General features: G+C 39.3%; 2 long non-coding RNA genes across 8 annotated transcripts; one reads left to right on the forward strand and one right to left on the reverse strand.

Moving 5' to 3' along the window:
* Positions 1 to 2,699: 2,699 nt before the first annotated feature.
* On the reverse strand, positions 2,700 to 9,820 carry LOC113654007. Its single transcript, XR_007144190.1, has 2 exons — positions 9,728 to 9,820; positions 2,700 to 9,632 (listed from the first exon to the last, which is right to left on the reverse strand). It is a non-coding gene; the product is annotated as an uncharacterized LOC113654007 (long non-coding RNA).
* Positions 9,821 to 10,039: 219 nt separating this feature from the next.
* On the forward strand, positions 10,040 to 19,842 carry LOC113654005. 7 transcript variants are annotated; one of them, XR_007144178.1, is made up of 7 exons: positions 10,040 to 10,185; positions 12,931 to 14,098; positions 14,193 to 14,364; positions 14,742 to 15,082; positions 15,283 to 15,390; positions 15,484 to 15,576; positions 15,754 to 19,842. It is a non-coding gene; the product is annotated as an uncharacterized LOC113654005 (long non-coding RNA). The 7 variants fall into 7 exon arrangements; XR_007144177.1 differs by having other exon boundaries at positions 10,047 to 10,185; positions 12,928 to 14,098; XR_007144180.1 differs by lacking the exon at positions 10,040 to 10,185 and adding an exon at positions 11,050 to 11,164 and having other exon boundaries at positions 12,928 to 14,098.
* Positions 19,843 to 20,126: the final 284 nt, after the last annotated feature.

The following is a 20,126-nucleotide window of genomic DNA, read 5'->3' on the forward strand; positions in this document are numbered from 1 at the left end:
AAACATCCCAGAGTAGTCCTTTTCCATCCACAACTGCTTGTAAGCCTTTGCGATTGTAATAATCTTGCGGACGGTTCTCTGGTGCAATTATTGGAATGTGGGTTCCATCAATTGCACCGACACACTCGCCAACAATTGTTAAAGAAAGTGGACGTTTCCAATAACTTGTCGGCATCAGGAAATCTTATGTGGTAAGGAAGCAGCATCGTGATTACAGCATTGCAGAATTCCTGAACTCAATTAAATACAGTGCTGAGGCCTACTCCAAAAAGATGGCTGATGGTCCTGTATTCACTGCCTGTGGCCAGTTTCCAGATGGCAATTGCAACATGCTTCCGGATTGGGACACACAAGCGATAGTTTGTGTTCCTTCTCTCCATTACATGCTTCAGCTGACTGCAGATGTACTCAAATGTTTCTGGGGCCACACGAAAATTGAGCAGGAACTGTTGTCTCCCACCAGTGTTCAGATCTTGGGTATGCCCATATTGCAGGTGACCTCCCCCTTGCCTTCAACCACAAGATTGCCTGTCAAGATAAAAATAGGTTGCATGTATAATTTTTCTGTAATATAAGTACAAAGTATAAATACAAATTATTTGACATGAATTTGCAATGGTTCCTTAGTTTATCAATATAGATGTACCACTTTCTGATTAAAAACAATGTCATGTTCTGTTAATTGATCAATCCAACAGTACATACAGTAGTTACAGTAGGAGTAAAATGCAACATAAACTACATATTACAGCAGCATTAATATTAAGTTTTGATAATGTACCTTTAGTACACTAATGTTTGATACACTTTTACTTTACCTCAATATGTTAAACTATCAGCACACATGATAGTAGGTAGCTACATGCTAAGGCTAACTTTATTTCCGTGTTATTGATAAAAAATAATGTTATGTACTTACCCTTATTCTCGAGTGCACCCTCCGTTTATATAAACTAGATTGAGCTGCACATACACGATGGATTTGTTTCTTTTGGATGAGAAAGTAGGTTCGCAAAGCCACGAGCATGAACTGTACAACAGCATCCGCCATTGTTGATGTGTTTGTGTTTGCCGCTGCTGCGCTAACGTTGCCGGGAAACGTGATACGTATACAGTGACGTCAGACTTGGCTCTCTTAACCGGTGGAAAGACAAACCGGTTCTTAGGGTGCTTTCACACCTGCCTTGTTTAGTTCGGTTGAATCGTACCAGAGTTCGATTGCTCGTTTGGTGCGGTTCGTTTGGGCAGGTGAGAATGCAGCAATCGAACTCTGGTGCGCACAAAAGCGGACTAAACAACCGTACCGAGACCTCCTTGAAGAGGTGGTCTCGGTACGCTTTCAAACGAACTCTGGTACGGTTTGTTTGTGGTGAGAACACGGTCCGAAATCGAATAGATCTAACTGCAAAAAGTATTGCGCATTTTGGACTAAACCAGCTGCCGTAGTGGGTCGTTGGCAATATTGTCGAAGATAAGCATGTCACAGTTTCGCAAAAGTAATGCTCGCCGCCTCCTGAAGTGTCTTGCGATGCGTCTTCGCCGTTTGCAGTGCATTAAAATTATATTTTAAAGCCGCATCCGCGCTTTATTCTGAAAATTAAGACTTTGCATAGAATGCTGTATACAAGCGATGTAGTAGATACAACCACGAACATAATTGCAGCGCACAGTCGTCTCTCCATGGTGTACTGTATGCTGTATTTTATTGTATTTTCCTCTTTTTGTTTACTTCCGGAGTTTCGTTGAAATTTCCCGCACGTTTATTCTGACCAATCGAGAAGCAGTTTAGGAAATACATGTGGCCAATGAGTGATGTGGATGTTATCACATGACTGCATTTTGGTTCGTTTCAACTGGTGCGGAACAGAACGATCAGTGTGGTGTGCAAAGGAACCAAAACTGCTGAAAATATACAATGTATCATTTATTTGCTTTTGGTTCGGACCAAATGAACCGAACTATAGGTGTGAAAGCACCCTTAGAAGGTTCGCCAGTGGAACCAACTTTGAACCAGCTCCAGCACTAGCTCTGAACCAGCACCCGGTTCTTTTTGGTGGAAATCCACAATATTACTAACAGCTGCTTACTAGTTTATTAGTTAAAGTAGATTCCTGGCCTGCCATTGGGTCCTTCAGGAACAGCATATCTGGTGCTTGATGTGGATGGTTGGGGCTCTATTACATCTTCTAGCAGCTCTGGCTCACTGTCCTGCTCAGAGTCAGAATTCTCTGTGTCAATCTTTAATACACCTATTACAATAACACAAGACCCATTAGTGTATAATCACAATAAAAATGCCATAGCTATATCAAAACATGAACACACATAAATCAACACCTAATTACATGTTTATCTAAAGCCTAAACTGCTGAAACCATTTATAACAAGCTAAACTTAAATTCTGAACTGGACATGTGACTGACTGACTGACTGACTGGTGGGTTTTCAAACCTGTTGGTGGTTCTTGTGAAGTCTGACTACTAGCATCAGGCAGGAAGCTGCTCTGGGGTACTGTGGTGATGCAGGGGCTGGGGGCTGGGCTGGGGTCTGTTTGCACCTGATCTGCACTGTATGTGTTTGCTTCTTTAAAAAGAAGTCTGATATCTCTGCCTTTCTTTTCATTTTTTTACTGACCCTATGTAAAAATATGACACATGGATATAATGCATTTAAGCATCAAATACAGATTTTTTTTTTTATTCAAACTCAACTTTAACTGTCAGCATAAATGACTACTTTAATCATGGGTAGCCCTACTGTGCAGTAAGTAACTTAACTAGCTGTATTTTTTTTTACACCTTTATGATAGGGGAGACCAGGGACAGTTGTAACAGGGGACGGTTGTAACACCTTGAATTCCTCCAATCAGAAACAATCTAGAGTGATGACACTCACAGTGCACATGCTCAGTAATGGGAGCCACATTTGAATCTTCCTGATGGAGTTTAGGCATAAACAACATCCAGTAAATCTTCTAGTAGGCCTTCTAGCAGACCTTGGCCAGGTCCCGATTAGCTTGATCAGTAGATGAGGCTCTTCAATGATCGAGGCTCTTCATCTCTCATGCTATATGCGGAGTGTTGGGTCCTGCTGTGCAGCTGAGCACAATAAATTGTGAAACCTTTTTTACTCTTGCCGTGTCTACCAGTGTGATACTTTATACTTTAAAACTATCAAACCTCAGAACTTCCACGACAAGTTGGCGTTGTCGGCAGGATTCCACGCTTGAGGCTCGGCTAAGGGAACTCCTGAGGAGGCGAACTGCAGGCGCCTTGGAGGCTGTTAACTTCACCTTGAACCACAAAATTGGCCATGAGCTTGAGAGGACACGGTAATTCACCGTGAGCCGCCTCAACGCCGGAATCAAAAGTAATTGGACACGAGGAAGGGAAGAGAATTTATTTTATTTTAATTGTAAAGTTGTAAAGGTTTTTCCAGAGAACCCTAGTTAAATTTATTAGTGTTGAATAGTAAAACTATAAAATAGTAAAACTATTTTGTCTCTAACAACTATTTTTTCTATAACTATTTTGTCTAAAACTATTATCTCTGTGTGAAAATGGCTGTAAAGACAGGATTTAGACCTGGATCTTTCGATGGGTCAGGGACCTGGATAGGCACCTAGTGCATGGCCTAGAAATAAAAGGTAAAGCATGGCACTAATCTGGGATTGGGGCTAAAGGTGTCTTGTTTGTGAGGTTTTCAGAAAACCCAGAAAAAGCTCGGCGTAGACTCTCCGGAGAGTAAAGCTGGTAAGGGGAAAAGAGAAAAGGCCAACAAAAAAGGATAAAGCACACACACATAACACAGAGAACAGATAGAGACTAAGAGATTAAGACAGTGAGACAAAACAGGTTTTCTGGCACGGAGACTGTCAACATTATACTTAGATAGTCGTGGGCAACAGTAAATCTAAGAGCAAACTCAGTAAAAACACAGTGTGTATCACTAGACCTGTGAATTATATGAGAAATAATTATGGTCCTGATTCTGTGTCACAATTAATGTGGTGCGTGACGGAGTGTGTCCTCCCTGATGGCAGCAGTTTTAACCTGAAACACTCACTGAAAAATTAATTCAATTCAAGTTTATTTGTATAGCGCTTTTTACAATGGACATTGTCTCAAAGCAGCTTTACAGAACATAAACATAGTACAGAAGGTAAACATAAGGAGAAATATAGAGATAAATAAAAAATTCAAGATATATATAGTTCTACTCCAAAGAGATTATTTACACAATATGTACAGAATACAAAAAGTACAATAAGAAGCTCACAAAGTCTAGTAGCGGAGCCAGATGGAGACCTCATGCTCTCATGAGCATCTCCCTGACCCGAGAGAAGTCAGGGGGAAAAGTTTGGTGTGGAGTTGGAACAGTTTTGCAAATAATTTCATCCCACCTCACTTGAACTGAGCTGCCTGCTGGGAAGAAAACTAGCAGCTGACATAATTTACCTACAAGATTAAGTATGTATGGCCGGATGAAAATCTGTGGATGAGACACCCAGATCATGAGAACGGGAGGAATGCCACGTAATCTAACGTCATAACGGAATTACGTGAAGCGTGTAGTGAGGCTTTTCCAGTAAAGATGGATATGACAAAGATTGTGCTATTCAAACAGGAGGACAGCGAGACAGTTGTGCATTATCTTCATCGCCAACGCACACAGGATATGAGTGAGGGGGTAGTGACAGCGTACGAGGCGCACTTGAGAAACAGTTTCATGAATGGACTGATCCCAGGAATATCTGACAAGGTGAAAAACCTATGCATCATGTGGGATACTGGAAAACTGAGCCTTATCAAACATCATGCTCTGCATGCGGAAAAGCTGCTCGCACAACACAAGCAGGAGCAGGAAAAAAGAAAGAAGCACAAACACACAAAGTTCAGCTGACAATGATGCAAGCTGTGGTGAGGTCTCGAACGTATCGGGGAAGAGGGAGATATCGAGGAAGTGGCAGAAGAGGAAGAGCAGGAGAGAGTCATTTTTGGCATCTCACTCAACTCATGTAATTTGTTTTTTGAGTTTCCTTCACCAGAATCTACTAAAAACACAATGTCTTGACCTTCTACATTTAATGTGTGCACTGGCATGTGCTTGTAGGCATCTAAACTGTACTTTGCATATGTGCCCTGTGGAGTATGTTTCTCTTCAAGAAAATCAATAGCATTCAAAACTTTAACATTTAAGTCGGAATCAGAAGTTAGCTGAAGCGTTTCCTCATTAAATTTACCTTTAAAGTAAATTTGCAGGTCTGATTTGCAGGAGACACCATCATTGAATCCATCATTGAATCCAGACCTTGAACTGTTTGTAAATGGATCAGCCTTCAGAAACTAGAAAACAGGCCGTAGCTGTTTGAGATATGCAGCAGTCACAGAATATGAAATAGTGTAAGCTTAATCATTACCAGGAAACCTCTCTGAACAAGCAGCAGAGTTCATTTTTCTAACAGAAACATGTAAATTAGCACAAGGCAAAAAGTATTTACATTTATATTGATTCAGCGTAGTACATGATTTTGGCACGTTGTGGAAACTTGGAGGTTTCCTTACTTATTAGGTAAATGAATCAATGGCCTGATTTCTGACCTCCTGAATACAGTCCTATGAACAAAATATATTGCTATATGTGAATTTGAAGCACATACAGGGATAACTGACTCCATTTCACAGGGTAATGCCAAAGCGGATGCAGCAGCAAAGGCAGCTGAAAAAAAATCCTCTATGTATAAAGAAACTTTGTGTATTTTGAAAATATGAACTCCCACAGCTGACCTTGTGGATCTTCAGGCACGTTGCACAGCAGAAGAAAAAGCAGCATGGAGAAAAGCAGGATGTGTGGTAAGAAATAGGTTTTGTTACAGCCCCAATTACATACCATTCTTGCCAAATAAATAGTTTCCATACTATAATAAGTTGACGCATGAGTAAGACCATGCATCAAAAGGAGGGAGGTACAACAGTATCTCTAGATGTCGGTGCACCAAATATTGTGTGAGCGATGCTGTGTCATTATGCAACCTTGTCCTCTATTCGTTCACAAATTTATAAGCAGGTGAAGGAAACGCTGGCTAAGGCGATTTCGAGAGGAAAAGCTGGAGAAGCAGGAGGTGGCTTGGACCATTTCAGGTATTTCTGACCACACAGACTGCGGTGAAGGTTGCAGAGAGAGCGGCATGGAGTCATGTTAGCCATTGTAAGCGGGTCCCTGAGCCAGAGGAAAAAACAGGAATCAACTGCTAAGAGGAACAAAAAGGAGCATCAGGGCACACGGTGACGTACTAGTAACCTCTCCCGTGAGCTCCAACTGACTCTGAAAGTGTCTAAACACAAATGTTAATGAAGTTTATAGACTTAGTGAGAGAAGTAAATGTGACATTTAAGATAGTAGATGGCAGTAGACGATTATACAGTATTACATACTGACTACCACCCCAGACTGTCATCTACACACACGCACACACAAAGATCTGACTTCAAAGGATGGTCAAAGTAGTAGGCAAGGTAGAAGCTCCTGTTAAGATGAGGAGCCTTGTTAACTATCACCCTAGAATCCTAGGGACCATTGGCATCCTTATGATCTGCCTGTTAATAAAAGAGAATGCAGAAAAGACTCCAGAAAATCCCACTTCTAGTAGAAGTCGCAGAAACGTGTATGAAAACACTTACTGGCTACTCGCCAACTACACTGCCAAAATGATCAGAAATGAGTCCTGTTATGTGTGCATGATTGTCTCCACGTCTGCTAGCAAACACACAACGATTCCCATGGTGTGAAGATGGAGGACCTGGGAGGACTGATTTAACTAATGCCACTACATGTCTACGGACTCTAATGCGTGTGTTGAAACGAACACCTAAGGTAAATCAAACCAGAATTAACACATTGATTGCACATCCTCCTCCTAAATTAAACTAGACACACTGTTTTGTAGGAACAGGAAACATACCATTAGGTAATATCGCCAGCCAGAGATGCACTCACTTATATTACCCATATTCGGATGACAGGACCTGCCCACAGGCAGAGTGTTCCCTTATTCATCCATCTGACACCGGCACATTACTCAGGGCTGACGATTGGTACTTGGTCTGTGGTAAAAACGTGTATTTGGCCTTACCCTGTAACTGGAAAGGAGCATGTACTTTAGCAAAGTTTAAGTACCCTGGTGTGGTCATACTTCACTCACACTCACCGATAAAGCGACCCAAAAGAGACGTTTCCAATGATGATTTCCCCCATCAGAGCACAGACTAAAAAGTAAACAGTAAATTCTTTGATTCCTTCTTCCCACAATATGGGATGACTCAGATATGGAATCAACTAGAAGTCACATATATTAACTCCACTAATCGGGCAGCCGAAGGTGTCAAGCAAGAACTCGCTGTCCTTAGATTGACTACAACACAAAACAGAATAGCCTTAAATATTTTATTAGCTAAAGAGGGAGATGTATGTGCCATGATAGGAGATCAATGTTGCACCTTCATTCCCTCTAATGATGATGACCATGGGTCTATCTCTGATGCACTGCATGATATGCACAAAGTAGCAAACCAAGTGAAACGAGACGAACACAGAGATCATAGTCGGCGACTCTGGTATACACTGTTTGGACAGTGGACTCCCTATCTATCAGTGATAATCCCAGTGAGTGTGGTATTTATCTTATGTTTGTTTGGCCCCTGTGCATAAAAATGCGTTCATTACATCATAATGTCCAACCTAACGACCAAACAACTTGTGAAACTGGACGATATTGACGACGAGACTGAATGCATTCCTCCATTTGACGATGACTATTTCTCCGAATTTGCCCAGACTGATCCAGAAACCGACAAAGGTGAATACAGACAGTAGAGACTGTGACTTGTAGTGAAGTTACAACAAGATTAATGCTTAATGCTTTGCCTTTAACTGCATTTTTTATACGAGTGCTGTCCCCACAAAAACAGAATATTGTCCACTGAAGATCATGTATTTTATGCAGCATTCATGGGAAATGATACGCTGATGTGAGATTGTACATGAATAAGCTTAGCTTAAGGCATATGTGATTATATTCTAGCTGATTAATTGATACTGATTCAGCAATTGACTAACAATGTTGTGGATTAAGTAGTTGATTAACAATACTGGTATATATCATTTAAAGTTTAGATTTTGTTACAGATTAATGAAAAGTAAAAATTTTGTGTATTATCCCAGAGACAAAAGGGGGAATTGTAGTGGAAGTTTTAACTTTAGAGATGTTCATAAGAACCTGTCCTTCTATGCTTCTGTATTTTTCATGGCTGGTAGTTATTGTGACTAGAGATTGCAGTGGGACCTTGGTAGGTACAGATTAGTTTGGTCAGAAGATGAGCAGGCGATGCTTCTAAGCCAATGGTTGATGATGTTTTGTCCTGTTTGTCTGAATCCTGTCTATAAAATCTTGATGTAATCAATGATCGTTGCCCTTCCTCTCTCAGGTTACGTGCAGAGTGTTGGGTCCTGCTGCACAGCTAAACACAATAACAAACATGAAACCTTTTTTACTCTTGCCCGTGTCTACCAGTGTGATATTTTATGCTTTAATTCTCGCAAACCTCAAAACTTCCACAACAGTTTACAACAGAGCTTTTGTGTTAAATGTATTATCAGAACACACTTACCTCTACCATTAAATCAGCAAAGTCTCCTCATACTCTTATAATGGACATCTTCGGTTTCTTCTTGATTTCTATTATATTTGTTATAAACATGTTGCCTGTGTAGTTTTTTTGTATATGCCATGGTTTTTAAAGAAATGAAAACATGTATCTCTGTTTAATGAGTGTTTGAGTTGTATGAGTTAAATTAGGAAGATTAAGACACATGCCCTCTCCTCTACACCTATATTTACTAAACTGTACAAGGATGTGGATCTGGTCTTTGGCTTGATCTCTGAAACAGGAACTATGGACTATAAAGAGTATGACAGACAGCAAAGTCGGCAGAGAGGAATAAGAAGAATTATGATGGGAAAGTGAGAAGTTCCATATTGTGCCCTGGAGATCGTGTCCTAGTGCGAAACTTGACACCAAGAGGTCAGACCGGGAAGCTCCGCAACCACTGGGAAGATGTGGTACACACAGTAGTATGTCAAGGGAGACTGATTTATGAAATGAAACTGAAACAAGGAAAGGGAAGATCTTATGTTCTTCACCATAATCTCTTACTGTCTTGTGATTACCTACCATTTTAGGTTGAACTCAGGAAGGAGTCAAAGACAAAGAAACTAGTGAACACACAAAGGTTAGCCGGCGAAGATGAGTCTAGTCCAGAAGAAGGGGAGGATGAGGACTATTACTATTACTTACCTGCTGTGCAGCATCAGCAACCTGCAGAAGAAAACAGTGAATTAGATAATACATACTTACCTGCTGTCCAGCCCAGCAAACCTGAAGAGGAAGGAAGAGAAGTTAACCCAGAGATAACGAATGCTGATGAAACAGCTCAAACAATGAACGAATGCTCACCTCAACAGGAAGGTGATGCGATGGATGAGGAACAACCTGCAGGACAACCTGATGATGTAGCAGATGCTCATGCAGCCTCAGACGAAAGTAACGGTGAAGGAGAACAGGGGTACAGATGGCCTAGGAGAGAGAGGAGACCCCCAAAAACATTCACCTACGATTACCTGGGAACCCCTGCATGCTATAGTATACATCCAAACAGAATATCATTTTACCTCACACCATATGAATTGCAGAACTTTACACCATGGACATACCCAGTGTCACAGTATCAGCCCATATATTTATTTGCATACCGAAAAGACCTGAAACAGACAGGGGGGAAAAGGGTCATAGTTAAAGAAGACAACAGACCATAATGTCCAGTATAGTCCTTTATTGAATAATTGTACATACATTTAATCTGCAGTGCATTCATAAATTAGAATTTGAATGTCGGAACATTTGTTTTCGAAGGGGAGAGTGTGTTGGTTTAAAAAAACAGTAAATAAATAATAGTGATTAAATAATTGTATTAATGTTATCTGACAATCGATCATTCGATTGCTTTTGTCTTGGCTGAAGCGTTCACCTGAGTGGGGAGAGGACGCGCTGCTTAAACAATACACACTGACAGTGAAGCAGCAGCAGCTCCGTGTCGCTTATTTTAGTAACATTTATCTCCCCTCATCAGGTATGGAAAACCTTAACAGTGTTGAAAATGTGTTTTTACATGTTGTAGTTATTTTAAAGAATATAAATGACACCAAACAAACGTTTAAAACGTTTAAGTTCTTGTTAATAGTGTAAAAGTTTGTCTGTGTATTGTATGTGCTAGTTATAATTCTCATGCTAATGATGGAGACCATGCGGTCTCACAAATAGCATAATACAAGTTAACTTATCCCCTCAGGCGGTGAGGGTACTACACATGCAAAATGTGTTGTGGTTTATTTTTAATTAATTTAATTATTAAACCTGGTATATACCTGGTACATAAAACTACGGTGGCCGAGAAGTGCAAAACAAATGAACAAATCCGAAAACACAACGACAATTCAGACAACCTGGAAAAGGTTGGTATAGTTTGCGAATGGAAACTTACCGATCATCGGACAAGACACCTGACATTCACCTGTATATCTTGAATGACAGGTCTCTTGTACAATGATCGGTAAGTTTCCATTCACAAACTATACCAACTTTTTCCGGGTTGTCTGAGTCGTTGCACGAAACACATTAACAAATCCGAAAACACAACAATTCAGACAACCCGTAAGAGGTTGGTGCAGTTTGTGAACACTTAGCGATCATTGGACAAGACACCTGTCACTCAAGGTATACTGTAAATGAAGTTCAACAGTCTGCGGCAGGGAAAAGTTGGAATGGTTGGATGGATGGATGGGTTACTGTGGATTAATTCTGTTATTTTCTTATATTTAAACGGAGAACTTTACACATTACACATAAGATTCCATACCTGCCGTTTCCGGGTTGTCTGAATTGTCGTTGTGTTTTCGGATTTGTTAATGTGTTTTGCACTTCTCGGCCACCGTATAAAGCCCTTCTTTCTGTCTGACCACAGCATCCATCTGATAGCATTTCTTCTATATTCAGAGCTGATAGAGAACTTAGCATGAAACATAGAAGACCGTAGAAATGACTTCCTCATGGTGCGTTAGCTCCAAGGTCTCATCTGTAAATTAATTATTTGACCAACATGCTGTAAACACTTGTGAGAATTAACTTCACATGTAATAGCTAAATTGCATCTTGAGATTCACTTGTTATCAGTTTGGTGTCTGTACAACACCAGATTATTACAGATTTAACAGGTTCAGTCTGCTGGCAGAAATGTATTTGCTTGTTAGAGGACAACAGTGTAGGGGAGACGAGACAGTTGTAACGGGACGGTTGTAACACCTTGAATTCCTCCAATTAGAGACAACCTAGAGTGATCACACTCACTGCGCATGCTCAGTTAGTTTCCCTCCATTTTTGCCATAAAGGGAGCCACATTAGAATCTTCCTGACGGAGTTATCTACAAAAGATTGTTTTGGAGGTAAAAAAAAAAAAAAACAACATCTTTTCTTTCTGATGTACTTTTTTGGATGATGATATAGGATCAAATGTCTATGAATTCAAACAAGTATTAGAATCACTATTTTGTAAGATACAAATATAAATGGCTAAGTGTCAAAACTAGCAGTCAAGCTAGCTAACATTGAGATGACGTGTTACAACCGCCCCTGTACACTGGGATGGTTGTAACAGTGGAGAGACTATTAAAATCAATTTTGCAACCTGTACATATTTCATAAAACCACTTAAATATATTGCTTCAGCAGTTGACAGATTGAAGTTTATAATATAACAAAATTGGTTATTCCAGTAAAAATGGTTTTTGATGTATTGCTAAAAATTGCAACGAGTGTTACAACTGTCCCTGGTCTCCCCCAATTACTTCTGAACACTGCTGGACAATTTCTACAGTGTAATTATAGGAGAAACTGATGAGAAATGCTTATGATGTTTTACAAGTAAGAGACACCTGAGACATGAATGTTGAACAAAAAAAAATATTTATTGATTATTTAAAAAGCAATTTATGAACTGTAAAATATGTACAGATGTTTATAAATTACACTTTCTTCTTAAAATCCTAAAAATATATATTTAAACTATGATATTAATCTTAAAATTATTTGAAACTTATGACTCATCTTAAAATCCTAATAACATAAAATAATATATACATATTTACATATCTACAACAATACAAGAAACTTACTACATATTATACCTCTTGTGAAGAATGAGGTGAACAATAGACACTTGAGACATGAGTGTTGAAGAAAAATAAATAATTTATTGATTATTTAAAAAGCTTAAATATCATTTATAATTATATAGTAAATAAATATTCTAATATAAAAGCTTATTGATTATTTAAAAAGCTATTTATATACTGTAAACTTAGTACAGATATTGATACATTTATACCAAAATGAATGCTCAAATGTAAATGGAATAAGTTGTGCTTTATTTTTAATTATTTCAAAACTATTTTATTACTATTGTTTTAGTAGCATGGGCAGTTCCAGCTGTAATTTAATGAAAGTTAATTTTATTGTTAATATTTATTATTCCAGAATTAATCACAGAGTAACGCTATCATCAAGTGCTGTGGTATAAATGCATTAACAAACTGTACATTAGTGGTGTGAATGATGGTTAGAGAGGGTTTAGAAGAGGCTGAGAGGGGAGTTAGGGGTGCACTACATTTACAAAAATCTTAAAATTCTAATAATATAAAATAATATATACATATCTACATATCTACAACAATAAAAGATAGTAACAACAGATATTATACCTCTAGTGAAGAACATGAGGTGAAGACTATGTACTAAATTTACATCTCTCTCATTAAAGCAGAAATCAGCCTAACAGAGATTTGGATGGGCCCACTGATAAATTCCACCTCCCCATCAGGATCCACACGCCGCCTACTACTAGGAGGAGCTTCCCAATTGATGTCCTCGTCCTCCCTCGTCCTTCTGCCCTGCCGTGGGACTGGAACAACCATGATGGCACGAGCATAAGGCTGACCAGGCACTACTGTATGTCCTCGTTGTTAACATGATAGTGAGGTCGGGACAGAGGAAGTGTAGGGTGGGGTGGCCTCTTCAAAAGGATGGGCTTCTTACAGGAAATGGGACCCACAGAGGGGATGTTCTCCTCAAAGGTGATGGGCCCCATATAGGGGATAGACCCCTCATAGGTGGGTATGGGTAGGGGATAGGGGATGGGCTCGACACCTCATGCTCACCACCATCATGCGCTTCATTTGGTCGCCCGGGCCTGTTGTCGTTGTCCTCGTAATCGCTGAGGTCTCTGCTGTAGTAGAGTCGGTGTAGGGATAAAAATACACAATTGGAGGCAGAGAACAGGCAAAATAGCGGTGTAGAAATATTGCAGTCGGTAATCCACGTCTTGCGAGCTTCACCACCGTGACACATCTGATTTTTTAGATTGACTAGGTCGACGTGTCACGTGAAAAAGTAAGGACACCCGCACATTTATTTGTACTATAAATGTCTAAAAACAACTTGCAGATAAATCACAGCAAGTGCAAATTATTAGAACATGTTTACAAAGCATTATGAAGGAGGCTTGAATTATTTAAACTTCAGATATTTAGTTTGTTTGCTTTTAATTGGTAAGTGAGATATATCACCATGATGAGACAACCCAGTCTCACGGCAGTTCGTGTCATAGTGTCAGGCACGGGGATAAAATAAACAGGTTTTAATAACTTAAAAAGCACCAAACAGAGACTAGGACAAGACGACAACGACAGGACAGAACATAGGATTCCGCGTGGATCAAGGCAACCCGGCTCAACTAAACATGCCAGCAGCAGTGGACTCCTGATTCAAAGGACCTCCTTAGGAGTGGATATTGGCCAGCTTCTGTCAGCAATTCAATGCTGTATACACTGGACCATCTGAGCGCCTTTCAGGAGCTCAAGGTCATCGCTCCAGGATTCTCCAGACAAGCCATTGCAAAGCTGCTGGAGCATCGGACTAAGTGTGCAGGAAGAGTAAGTGTAATTGTTATTACTGTTATTACTTATAACATGTCTTTCCATAAGCAGACATCATCACAAATACTATTTCTTTCTATCTATCTTCCAGAATGGACATATCAACGGCGATGCACTGCAGCGGAGCTTCTTGGAGTTTTCCTACGCTTCTTTTGAAGAAGACCAGCTCTGCTGTAGTGCTCCTGCCCAGCCTGCATGCCGGAAATGTTGGCTGTTTCCACCGAAGGGAACAGAAAGCTATATCGCTTTCACCGAAACACAAGGTGGTTTTTGTTTCAGTCTTTTTATTGGTTTATTTATTTACTTTATATATGTAAAGGATGGATTCTCTAATTTTCTTTCTTCCTCGGCTCTGAAGATCCTGGTTTTTTGAAGGGCTCTTTGTGGCTGAAGACAGTGTGGTGTCTACATTTGTCGACACCATACAGAAAGCAGTGAGAAATGCAAGTTTTAATCTTAACTTGACAAAAGAGTTGTTAAAAAAAATAACCATACGTATGTGTCCGACTTTGATTTCCTCCCCACTTCAAATACTTCTGCCTACCAACTACTCTAAAATCAAATTGAGAGAATAAATGCTATATATGGTAAGACTCCATTGCTTTTATTTGATTTGTTGTGTTTGTTATGTGTGTCATAGACACAGGGAAGAGGCTCATGTGAGGACTCCCAGTGAACAGCAGCGAGGGAGACTTCAAGGAGGGCTTCCAAATTGGATGAAGATGGGATGGATGTTGCTGTCACCATGGGTTCCTTCTGAAAGCCCTTAAAATGTACAGGGGGGAGATATTTGCCTACCCCCTGTATTTTCAGAAGGAGCTCATGCCAGCCAAGGCAAAATTCTTTGCTATGGATGTGGCTTGCAAATATTGGCCATACTTGGAGAAAGTTGCTCAAGTCCTTCCTGCCCTTCAGGAGCTCACCGAAATGAAACCCTTCCTCAGCATAATGCATGCTCGAGCCCATGCTACAAAGTGTGAGGTATGTATAATATATTTGCATCATATGTACATTTGTAATGTATACAAGCACATTAATAATATGAAATGAAAAAGCTACTATACTAGGTAGCCTTTTGCTTAACAATTTCTTGTACACATTGTAGAGCCCTTTGAGGCAATTTGTGATATAGGGATATATAAATAAAATTGACTTGAATTTCTTCCACCATTTACTAACAGATTAAATGGAGTGGTAGGAACCAGGAAGGAGCAGGAACAACAGCCGGAGAGGAGGTGGAGCAAGTGAACAGCTACCTGTCACGTTGTGCCCTGACTACCAAATATACTGTATGTCCAAAGCAGGTGATCAGAGTGCTTGCAATATTCCTAAATCCCTTTTATTAGATTACGCATCATAACCTCATTATTTGCTTTCAACAGCATGGGTGGACATGGTTACTTTGCATGCAGTGGGGTGGAACCACAAAAAAAAGTCTCTCTCTACATCTGGCACTTTCCACAAGATATGTGAAGGTAAGTCTACTATTGGTACTATCACTACCACATATATATGTCTGGTTTATTTTATATTACAGTTTCCTGTACATACCAAGTTCAATGAAGTTAAAAAATGAGTTTTATGTATAAATTCAAACACTGAAACAGTTCTGTGTTTTAACAGTGAATTTGTTTTTACTATTAATTCTACAGACACCCCAGATACATCTCGTGCCAGTCAAGGCGTGTGTATGACCTCCCTACAACACCTGGGCATGTTCCTGACTCCTGAACAGTCCGTGGTGGTCGTCTGCTCCATCTCCCCCACTGTAGTGGTCGTCTGCTCCATCTCCCCCACTGTAGTGGTCGTCTGCTCCATCTCCCCCACTGTAGTGGTCGTCTGCTCCATCTCTCCCTCTGTAGTGGTCGTCTGCTCCATCTCCCCCTCTTTAGTGCTCATCTGCTCCAACCGCATGGTCCTCAACACCTCGCGGTTGCTTGCGTTCTCCAATGGGTCACAGGGTGTGAGGTGCAGCATAATCAGCTGATCATCATTGATATCCTGGGTCCAACCTGTGCAAGTTAAACAAGTCTTGTTTTACACACATTTATAAAATAGAGGTTAACCATGAACTTGAACTGTACATATTTTAAGTGTTAATCTGTTTGAATCATATAGTCAAATTTTTCCTAACCAGATTTGTGGGCACTTTAGAATCCAGGGAAACTATTGATAGTCTACTGGATGTACTCGATATCTGCAAATCTAGATTTATTTGATTTTCTGTGACTAAAACAAATACGTCTTTTATTCAGGAAAAAAACAGAGTGCTCATAATATGTATTCAAAAAATGACACCAAGAGTAATGTTTGTTTACAGACTGAGTCTGTATTTAGTTCAGACTGGACTGTGTCGTGTACTAAAAAACTTTGGGCTTTATGCCTCCAAGTTAGTAGTAGTGTGTGTGGTGTATCCAGCCAACAATTGATGCCTTTCTTTTTCTTTGTGCTATTTCCTTTAATGGTCCCTTGCATTGTGAGCTCTACAGTCAGCACTATATTGAGATTGATTACAATTTGATTCATTGACTCAGTGACCAAAACAGACCTTAGCAGATTTCATGGATCTAATTAGTATATGTCACTACAAACATTGCTTTGGTCAGCATGCCTAAACATTAAAAATATTGTTGTATGTGGACTGAAAACAGAAAGGAAATATGGCTTCTACAAAAACCATCCCAAACATAATAATTCCATAGTTGGCAGTATGTTTAATCCTAATATTGTTATAACATATGTAGCGGCTATCTTGCATTGTTAAAAGCCGCCGAGAGGCTGAAGCAAGAACTCAATGCATTTGCGACCCTTATGAAGTATCAGTGAGGCAAACAGCTGTTAATAGTCCCTTTTTATTGCACAGACAGATATTTTTTCTTTCAAAAGTGTATATGAGTATGGTCAAAAAAGAATACATCGTCCTGACTCACCCCCTCTCTCCACCACACTAAGTGAACAGGTGACTAATATTCCTATTCCCAGGTAATCCCGTGACCCTCCACCATGATCATGTGACATTAATTTAACTCTTTCATGTCCCTTTCAACATAAATGCACATTAAAGTAACAAATGTAAAATGAAACAATCTTAAACACTTGCTTACAATCAAAAAAATACACAAGGTTAGTGTCCACTTCTTTCCAGATCAATAACGGTTACATTACATGTCCTCAGAAGTCCCCCATGCAGAATTATCCATGTCTTATTAATCTACCCAATCACATAATCATAGTAGTTCGCTCCTCATCCCCAAATCTTGTGCACTTGCTTTCAATACTTTTCAATACCTCACAATACTATGCAGATAAAAACAGTGGCAGTGGAGAGGTAGAGACATTTTGAAGTCAGTTGTCTTACAATTTGTAGTTTGCCAAAATCTTACAAAATGGTTTGAGTGCTGTTTGACTGTACAAGGCTAGATAAATACTTCAATTGTTTTAAAAGATCCAGTGTTGTGCTAACAAACTCTGTGTTGGACATAAAAATGGAAACCTCTCCCAAGTTTCTACTGTCAAGGAGGTTGAGAGTGAAATTGACTGAATTTAAGGTTTTTTTTTAGGGTTAAGCGATCCCTTTATGATTTAAACACTGACAAAATCTTTTGTGTTCTAAAAAAACAAGTGAAAATACAGTGTGTGCATCTCACCTTAACAAATGTTTTCATAAAGTAAGCCTATCTTCTGAAGATAGACCTGGGCATAGGTGGGAATGTGTGCAGCGAGGGGTTAATATTTCACACTTATTTTCTTTTTCTTTTTTTTGTTCTTCTTTCCAAGAAGCAGCACTGGCTTGTATCCAATGGCATGGAGTTTGTCAAGCTGTAATGAAATGACAACCTTGTGAATTTGCTGTTTAAAGTAATAGAAAAACAACAGCAAAAATAACTAAATATTAATTATTTAGAAAATATATATCATTCTTAATGACAGCATCCAGGTTAATGCCATTTAGGATATTTAACTTCATGGTAAGTTTAGCTTTTGTATACCAAGTATGTGCAAACAGGAAAGGCTCATAAACTAGAAGCAAATTCCAACTCTTCTATTTAGAAAAACATTAAAAAGATGAATCTCACAACATGAGGGTAAAAAGAGAATTTTTTGCAACATTAGTCGCTCGGGTTTATCGCCTACATTGATAGGATTGTGTAACCACTGTGCAATTGGACAGTGACAATCTATAGATTTATTTTAAAAAAATAAATAAATAAAGGCAGAATCTTTGAGATTATATGACCAAATGGGTGAATGCTGCACATACATTTACACTTGACGTGTGTACATTGTAAAATGCTTTAATGAATGTAGTAGTATGAACACAGTCCGTTTGTTATTTCTCGTTGATAAGAAAGTTTGATTATTATATTTCACCTGTGATTCTGTAATAATGCATGCCTGTATTTGTTATGGACTCAGAATTGCATGCACGTGATGTTCATTCTATTTATCAGCATATTATTTTGTATATTTTTAATTACTCTAGTGGCTCATGTAAACTTTATTGTATTAACAAAAACTACTTTAAGAAATTGCACCTACCATGATAATGGTGGCATCCTTGATGGATGCACTGTTGTGGTTCTTCTTATGACCAAACACTCCTTCCTCTCGCTTGTCATCAAACCTCTGAAGCTTCTTCTTGAGGCTTCTTCATTGTCAGACATGTAGACAAAAACAGAAAAAAGGGAAAGATTGAGAAATTGAGATAGATAACAGATAGACATTGAAGAGATAGAAATATAGATGGACAGAGAGGTTATGAGAGAGGGATAGAAAATGATGAAGAATGGATAGAGGTTGACTCTTAAAAGTGCCTTTGGTTTTTGGAAATCAGGTGTATCTATAGGGTGAAGGTGAAGTATGACAGGATCTGCAGGGAGAACAGAACATGTTCATTATGTAGTGAAGGCTAGATATGTTGAAAAAAGGTTTAAAATGTGTACCCCGATAGTGAGAGATACCAGTTTTCTTTAAAATACTTAATAATTCAACAAAATTCACGTTTTTCCCATTTTCTGTATGACTGCACAAAAGGCACGTCCTTTTCTCTTTTTTTTTGTACTGTTAATATGGAAACCGTTGGTCGGCCTTTAATTCGTTGCTCTAACATGTAAACCATGTGAGACTAATGGCAAAGAAAAGCAACAATTATAACATTTAAAAAATTTGATCATTACATTCAAGTCTCGTGGCTTTACCTGGGAAGTGGATTGAGCGCAATGAAGTGAATATGGTTCAACAATAAGTGACCATCTTCATACTATTACAGTACATTCTCTCTCCGACACTCTCACTGTCTTCCACTTCGAACTTGTCAGCTGACTGTTGGGGTTTTATTTCTTAAACCAATCATATTTTCGCCTCAATCCTCTTGAACCAAATGTGTCATAGTTGTTCAAGTTTAAAGCTGTTCCTTAGATGCTGTCAGTTGTCATTTCAGGCAAATCGACGTGACCCTCTTCCACCCCATTCACCTCCAGTCGTCATTGCATTCAGCTCCCATGGATCCTTCCACTGAGCTCCACATTCATCCAGATCTCAGCATTGCTACTCAGCCCAGCATCACCACCATTGTCTAGACTCCATGCCAAAGAATATTGGTTTCAACTTATGCATCTTGTCAGTAAATTGTTATGATGACTCTTTAAGCTTTTAGTGAATAAATATGCATTTAGTGTATTTTCATTTGTATTTTTGTCAAAGACCACAAATGAACTACAATAAACACTTGTAAAATATTATATTTTTTGTTTTTGATGGTGTTTGTGTCTTATAGTGTGTTTTTATGGGGGCTCTCTCTCCCTCATGGGCCATGATGGTGTAAAATGTGTCTTATACTGTGCTGTTTGGGGCTCTCTCCCTCTGCCATGGGCCATGATGGTGTAAAATGTGTTTTATACTGTGGTTTTTTGGGGCTCTCTCTCCCTGCCATGAGCCAAGATGGCGCTCCTGTTTCTAGATACACTGTAGTGATGGCCAGTTCATGAACGAATCGTTCTTTTGAACCAGTTCTTTTTAGTGAACT

Source organism: Tachysurus fulvidraco, chromosome 10 (genome assembly GCF_022655615.1).
Source record: "Tachysurus fulvidraco isolate hzauxx_2018 chromosome 10, HZAU_PFXX_2.0, whole genome shotgun sequence".
NCBI classification, from domain to species: Eukaryota; Metazoa; Chordata; class Actinopteri; order Siluriformes; family Bagridae; genus Tachysurus; species Tachysurus fulvidraco.